The sequence below is a fragment of the Saccostrea echinata genome, unplaced genomic scaffold (genome assembly GCF_033153115.1).
Source record: "Saccostrea echinata isolate AGI-Se365-2 ecotype Australia unplaced genomic scaffold, CSIRO_AGI_Sech_v1 ptg000057l, whole genome shotgun sequence".
Taxonomy (NCBI): Eukaryota; Metazoa; Mollusca; class Bivalvia; order Ostreida; family Ostreidae; genus Saccostrea; species Saccostrea echinata.
Genome location: NW_026889806.1, coordinates 7,823,403 through 7,843,437, shown reverse-complemented (window position 1 = coordinate 7,843,437; position 20,035 = coordinate 7,823,403).

Below are 20,035 nucleotides of genomic sequence, written 5' to 3'. Positions count from 1 at the left end.
CACCTGATCCCAACTCTTATGTTTTTAGAGGTTCATGTTTGCTCTGCTCCCGATTTGTTTTGTCTAAATGGACTTTCAACTTGAATACTGTTCGTTATCTCCATATTTCATTGACAAAATAAACTAGTTAATTTTATTAACTAGCTGTCTCGTTTAAAGTCATCATTTCGTAAGTTCTATGGTCGATACAATGACCTTGTCAGCAAATACAATTTATCAGTGAGTCAAATGCTGACTGACGTTTTTCATACTAGTTGTTAGGCCATTATTTACACACTGAATTGTCGACGGATTTTTCCGTTATTTCCCCATTATGACAAGGAGCACACGGCGGGTGTGACCGGTCGGCAGGGGATGCTCACTCCTCCATGGCACCTGATCCCATCTCTGATGTTTGGAGGTCCCTTTTTGCTCGCTCCTATTTTGTATTGTTTAATGGACTTTTGAGCTTGAATACTGTTCGTTATCTCTATATGTTTCATTGTCAGAACGTGATGAGGTTAACCGACATGCAATTTTGTTTTATAAATGCCACCCTTAACCAGGAAGATAATTCTTTGGTCAAGCTATCAAGGAAAAAAAATAAACACCTTTAATATTTTAAAATTATATCTTACATGAATTCCATAAACTAGTACTTTTCAAATACTGTCTCATAAAAAAAAAGATTTTGATTACCAATAGATAAACAACATGTCCAAAACACATCAAGCCTTTTTTGGAGCAAGCTTTAGGTCAGAAAAGTGTTAATGAAAAGATAATAGAATAGTTAACAAATATTTTTATTGTGTATATGATGCACAATAGCATATTCTAGGCAATTAAAATAGTTTGCGAAATCAGTTGCAACTTTCAGTATACAGGTAAGAATGGATATTTTTAAGTTTTGCTCCATGATCAGAAGAACGCGGATTCGAACTCCAGCAGCGACTGACCTTAAATAAAAATGGTAGCAACTGTTCTTTCGCAAAGCATCAGGCACTTTGAAGTGAAAATTGTACGTGTTTCAGATGAGACCTTAGAACTGAGACCCCGTTTCATGACAGGCGTTGGCACGATAAAGATAAAGATAAAGATCCCTCACTGCTCAATGGCCCGAGTGAAGAGTAAAGGTCTAAATTTGAATTCCTCCACCGGTTTTTGGTGAATGTAAAATTCTCGAATGGGGCGTGAAACAGCAATAAATCATTTTATCAAATGTTGGTTTACACTTACAAAATACATTAAAAAATCTATTTTTGCAAGGCAATATATGTTTTGATGTTTTGAAGGATTTTATTTTTTAAGTTCATAATTTAAACCAGTTTTATTTCAAAAAAATATGAGGTTTTGAAGAACGTCTGGATATTTTTTTCCTCTTACTACAGCTCTTTACCTGATTGTGTGATGCACAAATCAGGTAATAATATATCCAAAAAAGAAAAAAAAACATATGGAAATTATTATCATTTCTTTGATTTAATCATATAGATGTGTCAGAGGAATGTCAATTTGAGGAAAAAAGTTGGATTGCATGGCTTGACTTCTAATCTAATTTTGCTATTTTCTCACTTCCCTGCGGTTTTATTGGTATATAATTTAACGTTTACCAAATTAATTTTCAAATATATATTTCAAAGTACATTTGGAAAAGCATTCATGAGGAAAAAGTGCGTACCTCACCTGGGGACGTCTCTTCCCCTTAAATCAATGTCATGTATGACTTAATATCCAATTTAATAGGTTATTTAAGCGCAAAGCAATGTTGATCACAATCACAACGTTCTGGATGACTTCCTAAAACACATTCTTAGAGCGCCTTGTTTTATTTCCTATTAAATCGTAAAATTTAAATTCCATCTACGTATTAAAAAATCATACACAATTCTCTTTTCTTTAGATAAACAGGATATATGTTTCGTTGCCTCTAAATCTTTAAAACATTTTTCATTGTTTCTCTATATGCAGATTATAAAATGTGACGCACAATTAATCACAACAAACATACATTAGAAATTGCTTCTGAGACGGTTAAGAGATACCTTTATAAAGAACTGTATTAGATAGATAATCATCATGCAAAATTAGTCGTAAATATTCCTAGAAATCGAAAACAGAAAAAGTGCTTACATTTTACCAGACCTAAATTTGTAAATCTGATCATTACTGATTGAAAAAAAAACACCTTAAAATCATTATGGATGGGAAGATCAAAATGATATCTAATTCGTAGTCTTCTCAAAGTGCTTTATATAATTATGTCGTATGACATTGTCGAGTATTATACTGCAAATCTAATCCAAAATTGCAATATCAATAATGTTGCTTCAGCCTAGTTTGTTTTTCTTTTTGAAAATGACATATTTAGGTTTCTGGATGTTATCAAAGTATACATTTTTGAATGATAATAATAAAAATACAACCTGGTGTTCATTTAGTCTTTTTTTTTCTTTCAGAAGTTTCAAATTCTGAGATCCATTCCCATGCTACAACCTATAATTAAAACATAAAAATGTCGGTATATATTTTATTGTCAATTTCTCAATTTGTTTATCTGATAGGATTGTTATTTTGTGTATATGAATAGATCTTAAGAATAAATCAAAATTAATTTGATACGATAAACAGGTTAATTGTCAGACGTGATTAATCAACAGGCAATTCTCTATTTAAATGCCAGTCTTAATTATTAACCAGGGATGAAATTCTTTGCTTAAGTTTTCATAAAAAAAGAGAACTTCCCAAAAATTTTCTAATTTATCTTGCATAGATCCCATGAATATGTTACTCCTAAAAACCATCCATTAAACTTACAGAAGTACTTTTCAAATACTGTGTAAAAAAAATCAGATTTTGATTACAGGTAGATCCACAACTTGTCCAAAATGCGTCTAGCCTACTTTGTACCAAGCTTTTGGTAACAAAAGTATGATGAAAAGATTACATAATAGCTGACAAATATTTTGATTGTTCTCATGAGGTACAAAATCATACTCTTAATCTTTAGAATTGCTTGTCGCATTCAGTCGAAACCTTTAGTATATAGGTAAGAATGGATAGTTTAAAATTTTTGAAATGTCAGGGTAGCTCAGCCTGTAGATCGCTGTTCCTTTGCCAAGTGCTCGGAATTTTGAAGTGAAAATGCGGGTATTTTGGATGGGACCTTAAAAAAACGGGGACCCTGTGTCACGGCAGGCATTGAAATGATAAAAAAGCATCACTGCTCAATGGCCCTGAGTGCCGGGTGAAGGTCAAAATTTGAAGCCCTCCACTTGCATACGTTGACATCTCTATTTGAGTGAAAAATTCTCGAAACACACAAATAATCAATCAGTAAAGTAAGGATTAAGTTTAATAATACATCCACAAAGAAAAATGTATTTTCGCCAGACAGAAAATATTTTGGATGATTTTTATTTGAAGTTCATAATTTAGAACCAGTTTCATTTTAGAGCAAAAAAGAGATTTTCAAGAACGTCTGTGTACTCATTTTTTTTCTCTTACGGCAGCTTTTTACTTGATTGTGTGATGTACAAATGTACAAATAAGGTATATTTTATCGAAATTAGAAAGAAAAACATATCAAAATTATTATCATTCCTTTCGGTTTAATCATAAAGATGTTCCAGAATAATTTCAATTCGAAGAAAAAAGTTAGAGATAAAAGGTGTGATTTCCAATCTAACATTCGCAATTTTCTCACATCCCCGCGATTTAAGTCGTTTATAGTGCATCGTTAAACAAATTCATTGTTAAATATAAATTTTTAAAATATATTTGGAAAAGCATTTCTGAGAAAAAAAAACTGCATTTGTTACCTGAAGACGCCTCTTTAGAACAATGTTATGAATGACTTTAAATGCAATTTAATATGTTATTAACCTCCTTCCCCTCAGTCACGCATTTTAACGCATATACTGTTACCCGCAGTCACGCATTAACGCATATATATACCTTTACCCCGCACTTTAACGCACATTTCGTTTTTGATGTTTCCTGCTCTGATAACGCGTGAAGTTTTGATGGTACGATAATAAATGATTAGGTAATAAATTTTGCAATTCTATTCTAAAATATTTCGCAAAAAGAGAATATTTTTCCCATTTTACTATGTTCGAGTCGTATGATTTATTTGGCAAAACTTCGGGGAGAGTCAAGTAAAGTCTTTCTATTGACACTTAAAAAGCTCACCACTGGAACTACTAGCTTGCTGATGTGGAAGCCCTTCAATTTTGTGTGAGGTGGGACCCTAGATCCACAAGTAACCCAATTCGACAAATGAAAGTTTCTTGTTTTTTTTGTTGTTGTTTTTTTATTTATTTTTATTTTTTTTTTTAATATATTAATTTTTTTAATGTTACTGTTGGATGGAAAGCGTGCACAGAAAATGACGGAAGGAACCGATAAAATTACGACAAAAGTTCATATACTCGTACAGCTGCAGAGAAAAGGGGTTTTGAACATAGAATAATGCCTTGTCTTAATTAAATCTAATTTCTTGTTCGATTCAAATTCAATTTCGTAAAAACACAACCTGTTTTTTTTTTTTCGCCTTCCACTCTAAATCACACTAAATACACACACACAAAATAAAAAAACACGAAAATCTTGCCGAAAGAAAAAGTCAATATAAAACGTTTATGTAGATCAATTTAAATTTAGATTATTTCATTATGAAGTCAGCGTTCCCAACCTTCATAAAAAAGAAGAAAAAGCGTTGGAATTATGTCTGTGAATTGACAATTTGATTTTCAAAAATATATAGAAAAAGAAGGTATTCAGAAAAATTTGATTGCAAGTTCATGTATACTGGATACCTGTTTGATATTTTTTTTAAAACATGGCTTAACGAAATAACTGCACACGGATAAAAAAATAATAGACATTCTATGGACGTTGGCGTTTTCACTAGATTGAATTGGTATATCTTGAAAGTTTTGATTTGTCAACAGTTTAAAAATTATATTTATTTGTTGATAATTATACTTGTTTGCTTGTCTGCCATACGGATATAAAATATCTTAATCAATCTTCGTTAGTTTTTGAATACACCCCCCTTTTCTTAACGTCAAAGTGCTCGTATGAAATCATTGTAGTTTTGATGCCTCCGGTAACCCTTCACTTAGAATCTCTCTAGTCATTAGCAATAATATAGACGACAAAGTCTACAAACTTAATGTCTACAAGGGTCGACATCAGGTCTCGTTATCAATTTTTGTTGTCAATGAAATATATGGAGAAAACGAACAGTATTCAAGCTGAAAAGTCCATTGAACATTACAAAATAGGTGCAGAGCAAACACGGACCTCCAAAATATCAGAGGTAGGATCGGGTGGCATGAAGGAGTGAGCATCCCCTGCCGACCGGTCACACCCGCCGTGTGCTCCTTGTCATGATCGGGAAATAACGGGAAAATCCATCGACAATTCAGTGTGTAAATAATGGCCTAACAATTAGTATGAAAAACGTCAGTCAGCATTTGACTCAATGATAAATTGCATTTGCTGACAAGGTCATTGTATCGACCATAGAACTTACGAAATGATGAATTTAAACGAGACTGCTGATATTAACTTGTTTGTCAATAATCTACCCCGTTTTATAAATTGTACAAACGTAGAGCATGCTCTTGCGTATCGAATCAACTGAGAGATATACACTCCGTATGCAGGTGATGAAGGTATATTGCTGCATAAGTAAGGGAAGTTGACGATTGAAAAGTTAAAGTCATCACGTTTATCATAAACCTTGGTTGTTAGATTATCATTAACGTCTTTTTCAAGTAAAATATCCAAATATGCAACAGATGTGTCAGACTCTGTGGTATCTTTTATCTCAAGCTCACCAGGATATATCGTATCGACATAAGAATGGATATAACCATTGTTAATTGACACTACGTCAATGTAATAACCCCATCCCCTACTTTTTTTTAAATAAACAAATACTTTTGCACCAAAACATGGCGATAATGAATCCTATTAATACTTCTAAAATGTACAAAGAGTTGAAAATGAAAACACATCATGTGGAAATATAAAGGAGGGAAGGGTTCAGGAAGTTGATCCTCCTTTTTATTGTTACGGCCATTAAATCTATCTATAATTACATAAACTGAAACGCAAAAGTAACACAACAATCAGTAATCTACAAATATTTGATTTTTTTTATCTAATGATTTTCAAAAATGAATACACTAAAGTAAAACTTGATTTGGAAACATCAGAGATTTGATAAAAATGTTAAATGATTATCTTTTAACTTTAGAAAGTAACACATGACTGTTAAAACACCCCCCATCTCTGCCATTCAATTACAGCTTGCAAGACTGCCATGCACAACAGTTGCAGCTCGATTTCTACGATGCAATAGGTTCATCAATCTCGAGATCTGAGCGGAAGAAATATTCTTTGCCATTTTTTAATGTCTGTTTTTCAGAAGATGAGGTCGAATTTTTTCTAGCCAAGCGCAGTGTAGTAACCCGTGGACTTCCGGTCCACGGACTGTCATTCATGCTAATGATACGTAAGAGCCTGTCGAGGCGTGATGTGGGTCATATTTGCATCTGCAACTCTCTATCACCTTTATTATGAGATTTTCCAGCTAGAACAAGGGAAATGCGTATTTAAGTTATTTTCAGGAAGCTATGGCATCGCTTACGAAAAAGAAAGGGGAATTTATTTTTCGGAACATTGCTGCATTACTTATGATGAACAGATACAAATCCTTAAAACCCCATATTATTGCCAAATGCTTTGTTAAACATGCAAATTATAATTTCTGTTCAGCAGACTCAAACTTAACTTCCGGTAATGGTATGGAAATCATTCAACCGTTAAATTACCGATATTTGCAAAGTTGAAATTGTCATTAATTTTTAGATACAAAATTATATCCTATATGTAATATTTCCCCCTAAAATATAATGTTGCGTTTCTTTTGCGTTTCAGTATATAAGTAGAATCCCCCTCTTTTTTAGTAAACACAAGCATTCTGAGAGTATTGCATTAGCAATACTAGTCCCCTACCGGCAAGTGTAATCTGGTTCCCGATAAAAAATTGAAACTGCCATAATTCCGTCAAAAATCAATGAAGCGTAACGAAATACAAAGTTGATCTATAACTCATCAAGGTAAAGTCACATACCAAAAATCAGCTCAATATCTTCAAGCGTTTAGATAAAAAATTGCGGAAAACTCTGAAAAATTGAAAAGGTCGTAAATCCGTCAAAAATCACTGAAGCGGAACGAAATGTTACTTTTTTTGCAATTCACTGTTAACCTGGTAGGTGGAAATAGAATCTCTAACATAATATTAACAATTCGTTTATTTCAAACTACATTTTCCAAATACATATATATACAAACATTGATTAAATATGCATTTTATGTCTACCAAATTTACGAATGATCGCTCTAAAATGTCAACTACGCTTGCATAATGTTATGTCAGTGACTGCACCTAATTTATGTCCGAGACACTTGATACTGACTTCATCAGATCTCAGACTCAACAATGTTTCTTTAAAAGCAAAGCAAAACATGTACCTAATTTGAATGTCCATGAATTATTGTTTAAAGATTTTGATTTTCGATAAGGAAAGTCTTAAGCCTCAGTTTTATTGCTATTCTATTAATGTCGGAAAAGAAAACTTTAAAATATAGGAAATGAAAAGAAAAATGGAATATATTTTTTTTTTCATTTTGGAAATGAAATGCAGCAGAGTAATGAGACATTCTGTTTATTTTCTACATGAATTTTTTTCGGTTAAAATTGTGTTTATGTGCTCTCAAATACTGAAACTGATGAACAATTAAGTTCATATGAACCTGAAGCACATTTGCAGCTCTGTTCTGCAGCAAGTCAAATAATAAAGAGGGTGTGTGTGTATAGAGCATTTATTACAAATGCCAAATGAGAATACAAATTTTACAATTTCAGAATGCAGCAGAAGGTGGGGCTCAAAAAATATCCCACAAGAGGGACAATGAACTTACAGAGAAGGGTCCCTCACCCCACCCAAAAATGTGCTTCAATTACTTAATGTATACAGCGTGATAATGATGTAAATACTAACAAAACTATTCACAATAGAGATCAATGGAATTCTTAATGATGGACGATAAATGATTCAGTTTTCAAAATTAATAATTCAAAGGTTGTAGATAAAATGTATCTCATATGGATTTTACACAATACTCATTACAACTTAAATATTACTAAAGTATCCAGCTACACAGCATTGAAACATTATATACAGTCTTAATGAAATTCTATTTCTATGCTACATTCACTCCTTGTTTTGCCCTGCTACGTACAACAATGACACATTCAGAAGAATTAACGATTTCTTTTTCTTGTCTGTTATCAAAACATCATGTAACATGAATCTGCACAGCCTGCTACACACTGGAGGGATGATGGAAATGTTCCAAATGTTCATGCACATATCATTAGTTCTCACAAATTAACACACTATGCTTAGTGCGTTATGGTTCTTCAGTCCATACACAACTCGAAAGTCATTAATTTACGCACCAGGATAAAAATATTACATATCTTGACAAAAGCATTTAAATAATTCAAAGTGATATGAAATATTAATACAAATCCTCAATATCATACTCAACAACGAATTTTTTCGGTGCCACCTCAGATAGTCACCGAATACTTCGTGTACATGTATGTAAGTGTAGTATAAAGTAAAGACAGATAAAATATTCAATGTCAAGCTCTCTAATGCATTATTCATGATATTTACAGCATGAAATTGATATCAAAACAAGCATACATGTTTATGAGATTATTATATTAACACTCTAATTCTAAAAAAGAAGCAGAAAAATAGAGGATACCGCCTCAGACAGAATCCCCTTCATTAGACTACATTTAAATAATACAGAATCAGAATAAAGGATACTTTCTCAGCCATTTTTCTTTTACAATCGGACTTTCTGCCACCTTAAATGAAAACATCTATGTACTAAATAAAAGGCTAGGAATATTGGGACCCTAATGTATCTCTGGAATGACACCAGATGCAACCATCCCATGTGTCTTATTCTGTGAATGTTAAAAACCCTGTAATGTGCCCGAGTTGCTGCTGTAGCAAGAACAAAGGGGTCCTTTTCAACTAACTTCACATAGCTTGCCCTGCACCAAAGCTGCAATTGGGTTGGGAATTTATTTCTAAATAGACTCTATTTTATTGTATTGAAAGTTGATTCATTGTAAGAATCCTTTAGACTCCTTTTAGTCATGCCTGAAAAGAAATATTTCTTCCAAGCAGCAAGTTTGGGCTTGAGTCTGAATAAACCACAATTTCCTTTACTCTCAGCAAAGCATAAAATACTGAAAGGAAACCATGTACAAACATGCCTGTTACTTAGAATTGGCTACCTATGGTATTGCAACTGTTTTTTTTTCTTCGAATATCCAAAATAATAGGCTGTCACACATAAGCTGACCTGGCAAGCTGTTTTGTCCCACTTAACATATTCCTAATTACCAATTGGTGTAAGAGATCTGGGGTGTTTGGCATTTAAAAACAGTATGTCCATGCTGCCAGGTGAGATAGATCTTGGTGATTTTCCTAAATTGAATAGGTACATGTAAGACACAAGACATAACCTGTCCCAGGAAGACCACTTTAATGCAGTTGGTCTCTTAATACTTCTGAATAAAACCCTTAAAACAATTTAGAGCATGCCTGTACACTTCTTTGGGTTAGGAGCTAACAAAATACAGGCTTTGTTTGGAGAGTTGTAAAAGATAGATTGGTATGCTTAAATATCCACAAGCACCTCTTTGAATATCTTGTTCTTAAGCATGAAAGTAAATCTGGTAAATTTTTTACATTCCTGGGATGTGTCATAAAAGCCAAACTTATCTTCTCAGTGAATTTTCCAATGTTTGTAAGTTTACAATATGCAAACAAACAACAGCTGCACCATCAGAATGGAATATGACACATGAATTCGTTGAATGAAAGTCCCATAACTCAACAGCTAAAACAATTGGGATTAATTCCTGAGGGTAATATTGTAATCCATCAGATTTTTTTTTTCTTTTTGGCCAAGACCCATAGAACTATATATATTCTTTTTCTTTTACAGACATAACTTTGAACCCTAAAGACCCAGCTGCATTTGTTTTGAAGTAACCTGTATATGTTCAAATAATAATAACTTCCCATTGATCTATAAATAATGACCATGCACCCAAATCCTATCTACTCTCTCTGACCATGTCCTTGTGTTGGTGAGGTTTTGAAAGGCATTTTGTTAGGTCAATAGGCTGTCTTAAGAAAGTATGCCCTCGCACAACCACCAACATGGAAAATTTAGGATTTCCATTTCTTGGATGGCAACGAAATTTCCATTGCCAATGTGTCAAACTCAGTTTCAAGAAATACCAACTTTGTAGCTGCCCAAGAAGTTTTTTATACATCTAGAGTTTCACAGAGAAGTTTAAAAACTTGAAAACTTTTATTACATATACCTGATGCCAGTGGATCAATAAATAATCATCCAACACATGAATAAAAAAGAGAATATGTCCTTTGACTTTACCAATCCGTTCTAAGGCCATGGAAAAATTTTCAAAAAAAATAGCACAAGAACTCGACAACCCAAGTGTAAAACTTATCATAAAATAAGACTCTCCCATAGAAAGCCCAATAGTTCATGATCCTCTTTGTGAATGCATTATATGAAAAGCTGATTATTTAGCATCTGTTTTGGCAAAAAGGTAATCTTTCTCCATGGAAACAATAATATTTACAGCATGATCCACAATATATCCAGAACATTATCATTGCTTTACATATATATATATATATATTTTATTTTTTTTTAAAAAAAGATTAGCAGTGTTTGAGTCTAAATTGACTGTGTTCTTTCTTTGGTACAATACCAACTGGGGAAATTTGAATGTTTCAAAGGGAGATGAAAGAAAAAAGGCCCAGCAATTTTATGAGCATTAGCTCTTTCTGTAGCTTGGTGCAAACAATGACTGGGTTGTGTAAAGCAGACATGCCATACTCAAATGATCTAGCTGAAGATCTTGCACCCTGATATTGTAAATCAAATCCATACTTAAATTCTGAAACCAATAATCATAAATAATGACATCATAGCCTAAAATATATATTGTGGGACATTGGGGATAATATGCGTCAAAACATAACTGCCTTACCTGCGGGATAATGTCAATTGTTTGTGCTTTGCAATTTGATCCTACACTCTACACAAATGCACTGAAATTTGCAGTTTTCAAACTTGCATACCCCTTCCCTATTACATGGCCAGCAAATTTCTCTGGAGATTCTTTTTTTTTTGTTTTTTTTTTTTTTTAATTTTTTTTTTTTTTGGAGTCTTTGTCCAAACTTTGATCAAAAGGGGGAGGCTCTGTAGTTTCCTCTCTAGATCTCTGTGCCTTAAACACGAATTACACACTAACCTTTCCCAAAGACGTACCCCTAACCTGCCTATACATCCTAATTTGTTTCTCAAAAGTTTGCCAAGATATACTTATAGATGATGCCATATCAGGACCTGTCTCTGAATGTTTCATTTGGGAATTTTTCAGTATAGATAGCAATCAAATGCAAAATTGCTGTGTTCCATTGAAATATAGTGTTAATTGTTTGTTCTGTCTTTTTGGGTGCTACTGAAATGTTACGAGTTCTACCATAATTTAAATGTGTACCCATTATTTTTGGTGCTCGGTACAAGATTGTTAAAAGGTGGTGCTCCCAAGGTCAATATATTGCTCTTCCCAAATCTTCTGTTTAAGCATTTAGGGAATCAGTGCCTATAGCTATATATCCACGCTCTTAAACATAGATGCACATCTTAATACAACTGTATGAGTCAATATATTCTAACCTAACTATCCATCAAGGATTAATAAATGTACAAAACTATCAGTGGTCAAGAAAAGTAATAGGTCTGTAAATTTTTGTCCTATATACACAAGCATTATATCTGCCCAACCTGACAGGGCTAATCTAGCTATGTATATCAAACCATACGGGATATGTCAAATAAAGTGTCTAACCATACAGGACGAAGTAAGCTATCCAAACCTACAGGATACAGTTATAAGCATATCCAACCATACAGGATATGTCAATCAAATTGTCCAACTATAGAAGACAAGCCTGCTTATCCAAACAAGGCAAACATACACCTGAGGATATGTAAATATCTAAGCATGTCCAACAAAGCAGAGCATGTCAAACAGAGTGTCGAATCATAAAGGACAAATTTGTTATCCAACCATATATGATAAATATATATATATCTATATATGTGTGTAAGCATATTAAACCATACCAGATGTGTCAAATAAAGTGTCCAACCATACAGGACAACTTCTTTATCCAACCATTCATGATATATAAATATTAACATAGCCAACCCTACAGGATATGTCAAATACCTGTCCAACCATACAGGACAACTTGTTTAAACTATACAGGATTAATCCTGGATATATATACACATATACTCTATACAAGCATATCCAAACATACAGGATATGTTAAATAAATTATCCAACCATACAGGATAAATTCAGTTACCAAATCATAAAGGATATAAAAATTCTGTATATAAGCATATTCAGCCATACAAGACATGCCAAATAAATTGTCCAACCCTGTAGGACAAACATGCTTACCCAAGCACCCATTCTATACATATAAATAAAAAACTCTTATACTAGCATATTCAACCATACAGGATATCTTGAATTAATTGTCCAACCATATAGGACAAATTGGTATCAAACCATAACAGATATACACACATATATATATATATAAATATACAAGCATTTCCAACCATACAGGATATGACAAATAATTGTCCAACCATACAGGACAAATTGGTAACCAAACCATACAGGATATATATTGTATACAAGCATATCCAACCATACAGGATATGTCAATTAATTGTCCAACCATACAGGACAAATTGGTTACCAAACCATACAGGATATATATATACTGTATAAAAGCATATCCAACCATACAGGATGTGTCAAAATAATTATCAAACCATACAGGATATACATATACTGCATACAAGCATATCAAACCATACAGGATATGGCAAATAAATTGTCCAATCATACAGGACAAGTTGGTAACCAAACCATACAGGATATATATTGTCTACAAGCATATCCAACCATACAGGATATGTCAATTAATTGTCCAACCATACAGGACAAATTGGTTACCAAACCATACAGGATATATATATACTGTATAAACGCATATCCAACCATACAGGATATGTCAAAATAATTATCAAACCATACAGGATATACATATACTGCATACAAGCATATCCAACCATACAGGATATGGCAAATAAATTGTCCAACCATACAGGACAAATTGGTAACCAAACCATACAATATATATACACCATATACAAGCATATCCAACCATACAGGATAGCTAAAATTAATTGTCCAACCATATAGGACAACCTTGGTTACCAAACCATAGAGGATATATATATATATACATATATGTATATACCGTGTACAAGCATATCCAACCATACAGGATATGGCAATTAATTGTCCAACCATACAGAACAACCTTGGTAACTAAAACATACAGGATATATATACACTGTATACAAGCATATCCAACCATATAGGATACATCAAATTAATTGTCCAACCATACAGGACAAACTAAGGTACCAAACCATTAAAAAAAAGCGATATAGTACCCAACCATACAGGACATAACACCATGGTGAAATGTGCCCCCATCATTTTTTTTTTTTTTTTAATTATGAGCCCCAATAAATCACCTTTTGGCAGTTCCAAAAACAAACAAAGCTTAAATAATATACAATATTAATACCTGAATATGTTTACCAGTGTAATTATGCATCCAGCCCCATGGCAAATCATGAAATCAAAATAAACGACTGACCGTAATAGCTACATGATGAACAACAAATGCAATTTACTCTAGCTACATGCATTTGCAGTGTTAAGTTTTCATCATATGCCATCAGTAGCATTTGCCTGACAGGCCACAGGCCTAAGTTCCTTAATGAAACCAAAAACATTGAATGCACTTGTAATCTACCCAAACCGGGAAGTTTCTAGTATGCCGGTCCCCAGAATAACGCGATTGCGCATGAGCAGTTATTTCCCTTGCCGTTGCTATGCAGAATGTAAACAAACCGCCATTTTCCCCTCGCTTCAACAAAACGCATTTGATCGAGTGATTAGGGTTAGGGTATATTGTTTTAAGATTGGAACTGTTTTATAAATCCACTCTTAAATCTTCCTGACTTAGGGCTAATTCATGTAATTTTTGCTTACAAAAGGCACTGCCAAGTGCCTTTTGTGACCAAAAACTTGCATGAATCAGCCTAATGTTGAACCGTGCCGATATACCATCTTATAGGAGTAAAGCATGAAACATGCAAAACTTAAACAGACCGTTAATTAAATATGGCATTGTATGCGATCTACGAATTAGGGTTAGTGTATATATAGCTCGGATATTGTAACTGTTTTATATTCACCCATGCTCGCATCTATACCACTTTGGGCTTATTCATGCAATTTTTGCTTACAAAGAACAGGAAAGTTTTGCGAAACTTGGATGAATTAGCCTTGGTCTAATGTTGAAACATGCCCGATATTGTGCGCTAAGTTTTGGCAAGTAATTGGTAAAAGCGACTTACCGTTTACTTAAGCTCGATATCCTAACCTCCTAATGTCCATATTCAGAATATTTTTTCTTTCAAATCAATGGTGATGCACAATTCAATCAACCAATTACTAGTAATTAGTTATCACTTGTTAAATCCCTGCATTTCTCACAAAAATCTCGCAATTTTAGTAACATTTCACTTTGAGTCCTATCAGCTACTTCTTCATCAGTCTTCATTACGTCAAAACACAAGTGACGCACGTCATGAATATTTATGAGATTACGTCAAAAACTGATCATGTGACCACATTCCTAAACAACGCAAAATGGAGTTTTATCTACTAAACAAGTACGTTATTTTACGAAACCTTTTAATTCTCATTTAAAAAACTGTGTTTAAAAACCAGTTTTTTAAACCCAATTTTTCACAAGGAACACGATTTTTGGCTCAATTTTGCGATTTGTGGCCTTTTTTATCGATTTTGTCGATCGCTCACGCGATCGTATTATATTGTACACCGCCTTCGGCGGCACCTATTTTAGCGCCATATTTATAGGGACCGGTATACTAGAAGTGTTCCCCCAAACCTCACCATATCAAAATAAATTGTTATATAGTATTAAAGTTTTATAATACTGCCTACAAGCTTTTACGTGCTGAAACAACTGACACCCTAACACTATTCTAATACTTTGTGTAACCATGTGTTCCTTTTAGGTGCACACTATAACAGTTTACTTTATTCTCATTTCTTGATGACCAAAATCTTGAGTGATTCAAAAGTCGTACACCAGAACCAAACTCTCTGCCCGATTTAGCATTTAAAAGCCTGTTTACCAACGACACCTTGACATTGAACCATTCAGATTCTCTTAAGAACCTGCCAAGATTACCTGGTGGTTTACTATGGAGAATTCGTTATGTACACATACACTGTGCACTCCATGACCCCGGATTTTTCTCAGCGAGTGAAACATTCTCAACCCAGTCGTATAACTGAACATATAGACTACTCAAATCATTAGAACCTGATTGTGTACTTACTAAAGCGGGTTTAATTTTATCAACTTCTCCAAGCCTACTAAAAGTATGTCAATTTAATGCAACCCGAATATCCTCTATATGGAACCTTCTCGCCGAGATACAGATAGAAATTGACATTTAACTGTTCTAAACAAATTTTGCAAACGAACAAAGAATGAATGTCCTTGAATCAAAACACTATTCTGCATGACTGAAACGATATAAATACTCACACCCTAGTAAAATTTGTAAACCACCTTTTCGGAGCCAAAAGTTATTTTGATAAGGATGAGGCTAATAGCCGTAACTAGATGGCGCTTAAATATAAAACCCGGAAAAACCCCTCAAGACCCATGAATTGACACAAAATAGTGATAAATTAAAATAACACAATCTTGTATGTATTTAGATCACATAAATTCATTTATATACATAAATACACAAATTTTACAAACACAATTAATTAAAGATTTTTTTTTCTGCCATTAAATTGTTTATTTTAATAATATGATGATCGTAGGGATAACGGCGCAATCACGAAAGCAGACATTGAAAAATCGGTGTATCCACTACGCACCAACTCCTGATAGCTTATGAATAATTGATGAATTAATTTTATTGTATATACCATGTTTCTTATTTTGACTAAATATTTTATGCAAGTTTGATTGAATTGGATATAAATAATCATATTTATAGAATTCATCATGCCATAGAAATCTGAAAAGAAGGCAAAATGTATTCTGCTGGCAGGCCTAGCAAACGTAGTGGAATATTTTCTATAATTCTCGATAAATACAGCTACCATTAATTAATTTCTTATAGAAACCCTTCCAACAGTACAAACAGCCTAATTTGCTCAACAACTAATCGGAATACTTCGGACACCATCGGAAAAAATACTATCGACTATTACCTAGTATATTGTTTTTAAAAAAAATTGTTTCAAATCCATTCCAAAGAAAAGAAATACTGCATTTCGATGTGCTTTATGCGAGGTTCGCCTTTCGGAAAAATGAATGCTTTTCTTTATTTCATGGCTTTTTAATGTACTGATTTTTTTTTACAGTAGTCGACATGTAAATTTAGTTGTAAAGTTATTGCTTATTTAAGATTGATTATTGTTTAATGCCGAGTCGGAGGTATATATATTTCAGCCGTGCATGTATATCAGCAATAATAGTACTAAGAAACTGTCAGTTAAAATAAAAGTCCCCTTTTGATGAATTGCTATTGTCCAATAGAAAATTAAGAGATATTCAAAACTCTCTTTTGTTAAAAAAATATATATTTTAGATGAATTTTATGTTGAAAGCTACAAATACAATATATAGTATGCCAATTTTTTTCTCCTGATAGATCTGTAACATAACTGTTATAAAAATCTTTACGAGTGATACTCCTTTTCTTCTCATTTCTATTTTAATTATTATTTGTTTGTTTTTATGTTGTTTAACGTCCCTCTCGAGAATTTTTCACTCATATGGAGACGCCACCACATGCCGTGGAGAGCTGCAAATTTTGTCCTATACTCGGCACTTACGGCCATTGAGCAGTGAGGGATCTTTTTCGTGCCAGCACCTACTGCGTCACGGGACCTCGGTTTATACGGTCTCATCCGAAGGACCGGTCTCCACGTCCCACAGTGGGATTCGAACCCGCGACGTAAGGATCAACTCCTTACGCCGCGACTCTAGAGCAGACGCTCTAACCACTGCGCCACGTGGGCGACTATTTTAATTATTAGAAGATTCTGCAAATTCAATAAAATGATTATGCATGCATGTGACCGAAGAAATAAAAAAAAGGGGGGGGGGGGGCGATTACGAGTGTCGTCGTCTCTCATTTTATTATGAGCACGGAAATCGAACCCTGTCTGGAAAATAAAACAAATATTTTGAACAATGTTAAATTTTAGATTTTTCCGTTATTTCCCGATCATGACAAGGAGCACACGGCGGGTGTGACCGGTCGGCAGGGGATGTTCAATCCTCCGTGGCACCTGATCCCACCTCTGATGAGTTAGAATAATCTAACTGTGTCTCGAGACAAGCCCTCACCACAGTTAGAATACGTCCCATATACTTGCAATGTAGCAAATCGGAGTGGATCCACTCCGAAATGATTTTGAGGAATACAAAAGGAGTTGCACTGAAAATAACTACCAAATTAATCATAACAAACCTTTTTGAGATTGTAGATGCCTTTTAACCTAAAAAATAATCCATATAAATACGAAAATTCAACTCATTTTCTCAACGTTTTTCCTCGCTTTAAATTTAACGCCATGTTGACATTCGGAACTGTCTGGATTGTTCATAAAAAATGCACAGAGTTCGAGTTATTGCCCGTGTTTATTTTGCAACATTGCCAATACACAAAACGAATTCTATCGTTAAACAGGGTCCGTAGGACAATATCATTTTAACGATAGAACGTTCTATCTAACCTCTGATGTTTGGAGGTCCGTGCTTGCTCTGCTCCTTTTTTGTATTCTTTAATGGACTTTTGAGCTTGAATACTGTTCGTTATCTCTATATATTTCATTTAAACTTTTTTTTAAAAAAAGTACAAGCTATGATGTTATACTAAACGTGTAACACAGTACTCGCAAAAGAATGATTTAAACAGAATAAACAGGATCTAATCACCATCAAAAATAATTGAATTCAACTTGCTGATGGTTGCCTGAATTTTGATGATAAATATGACAACCTAATTTACAATAAATCGCTACACACAATGTACATATTCATGTTTAAAATCACGTCTTTTCTGCATTTAATCGCAAGTGTGCTGCGGGGAAAAGGATAACGTCATCAAGGATTGATAAATGTATTACGCAAGGGACAAAGAGTTTATAAAAGCACATGGCAATAATGATCTCAATAACACGTTCTGAATGACATCATAAAAGAATTCTTAGAGCGCCTTGCTTTATTTGCCATCAAATGGTTAAATCTCCTAAATTCCAAAAACAAATTACAAAATCTTACACAATTCTCTTTTCTAGACATGAGATAAACAGGATATACGTTTCGTTGCTTCTAGATCTTTAAAATACTCTTTATTGGTTCTTTATATGTAGATTTCAAATGATGTCACACAAAATTAATCACAACAAATATAAGTTAGAAATTGCTTTTGAAGTGCTTGAGGGATTCCTTTATAAAGAATGATATTAGATAGATAACCATCATGCATAAATTGTAAATATTCCTAGAAAACGAAAATAGTAATAATTTCGTTTATATTTACCACACCTACATTTGTAAATCTGATCGATAGCAATAAAAGAAATCCTTTTAAAAATTCTAAAAATGATTCTCTATTCATGTGCCATCCTTACTTATTAGCCAGGGATGGAATTCTTTGGTTAAGATTTCCAAAAAAATTTCTAATTTATCTTGCATAGATTCCATGAATATGTTACTCCTAAAAACCATCCATTAAATTGTTATGTTCAAGGTGTTAGTTGCATAGTCAATAGTGGCATGATTGGTTCTCAAAAAGTCTAAGCCAAGTATGAAGGCATAATTTAGATCTTGTATGACATGCACAGAATGAACAAACACCATACCATCAATAAAAAATTTTTACATCTAACATTCCCAGCACTTTTGAATAGTTTCCTGTGACACCTTTGACTTTCGAATGTTTAGCACATCGAAGGGGAGAGTCTTTATAGCAAGTCTTACCTAAAAATTCTGACTTACCATGGCCGTAGGAACCGGGGGGCACGGGGGCCGTGCCCCCCCCCCCCAATAATTTTGCCGATATATAGAATACTATAGAAAACATAGCTACTACATGCATGTGCCCCCTCACTAATAACGTCTGATGACCTTTTTTTTTTTTTTTGCTTGTCAAGGAATTTTGGCAGTTGAAAGTGCCCCCTCAACTGAAAATGTATGGTTGTGCCCCCTGAAAGTGAAATTGCTTCCTACGGGCCTGCTTACAGTTGTTATGCTAGCACTAGTATCTAATAGAGCAGGAATACTTTTGTTTCCTACATTGATAAGCACTTTATTTTCTTTTAGTGAAGATACTAAACAGATTTCATGGCTTTTGCCTTTGTGTCCATCCCTAGACAGATGCCTACGGACAGGCTCGCACCCCTAACGATTTTGATTAAATTGAAGGGAATTTTCAATAAACCTCTTGAGACATACTTTAACCAAATGATTCTTAACAACACAATAAGAACAAAATTGGTCATTAGCAGGGCATCTCGACTTGTCAAAACAGGACTTACCCCAACATCTGTCCTGGTCCTCTGCTCCTGTTGGTCTGTCTGTAGTTGTTCCTGTCCCTTGAGACTGGTTGTGGC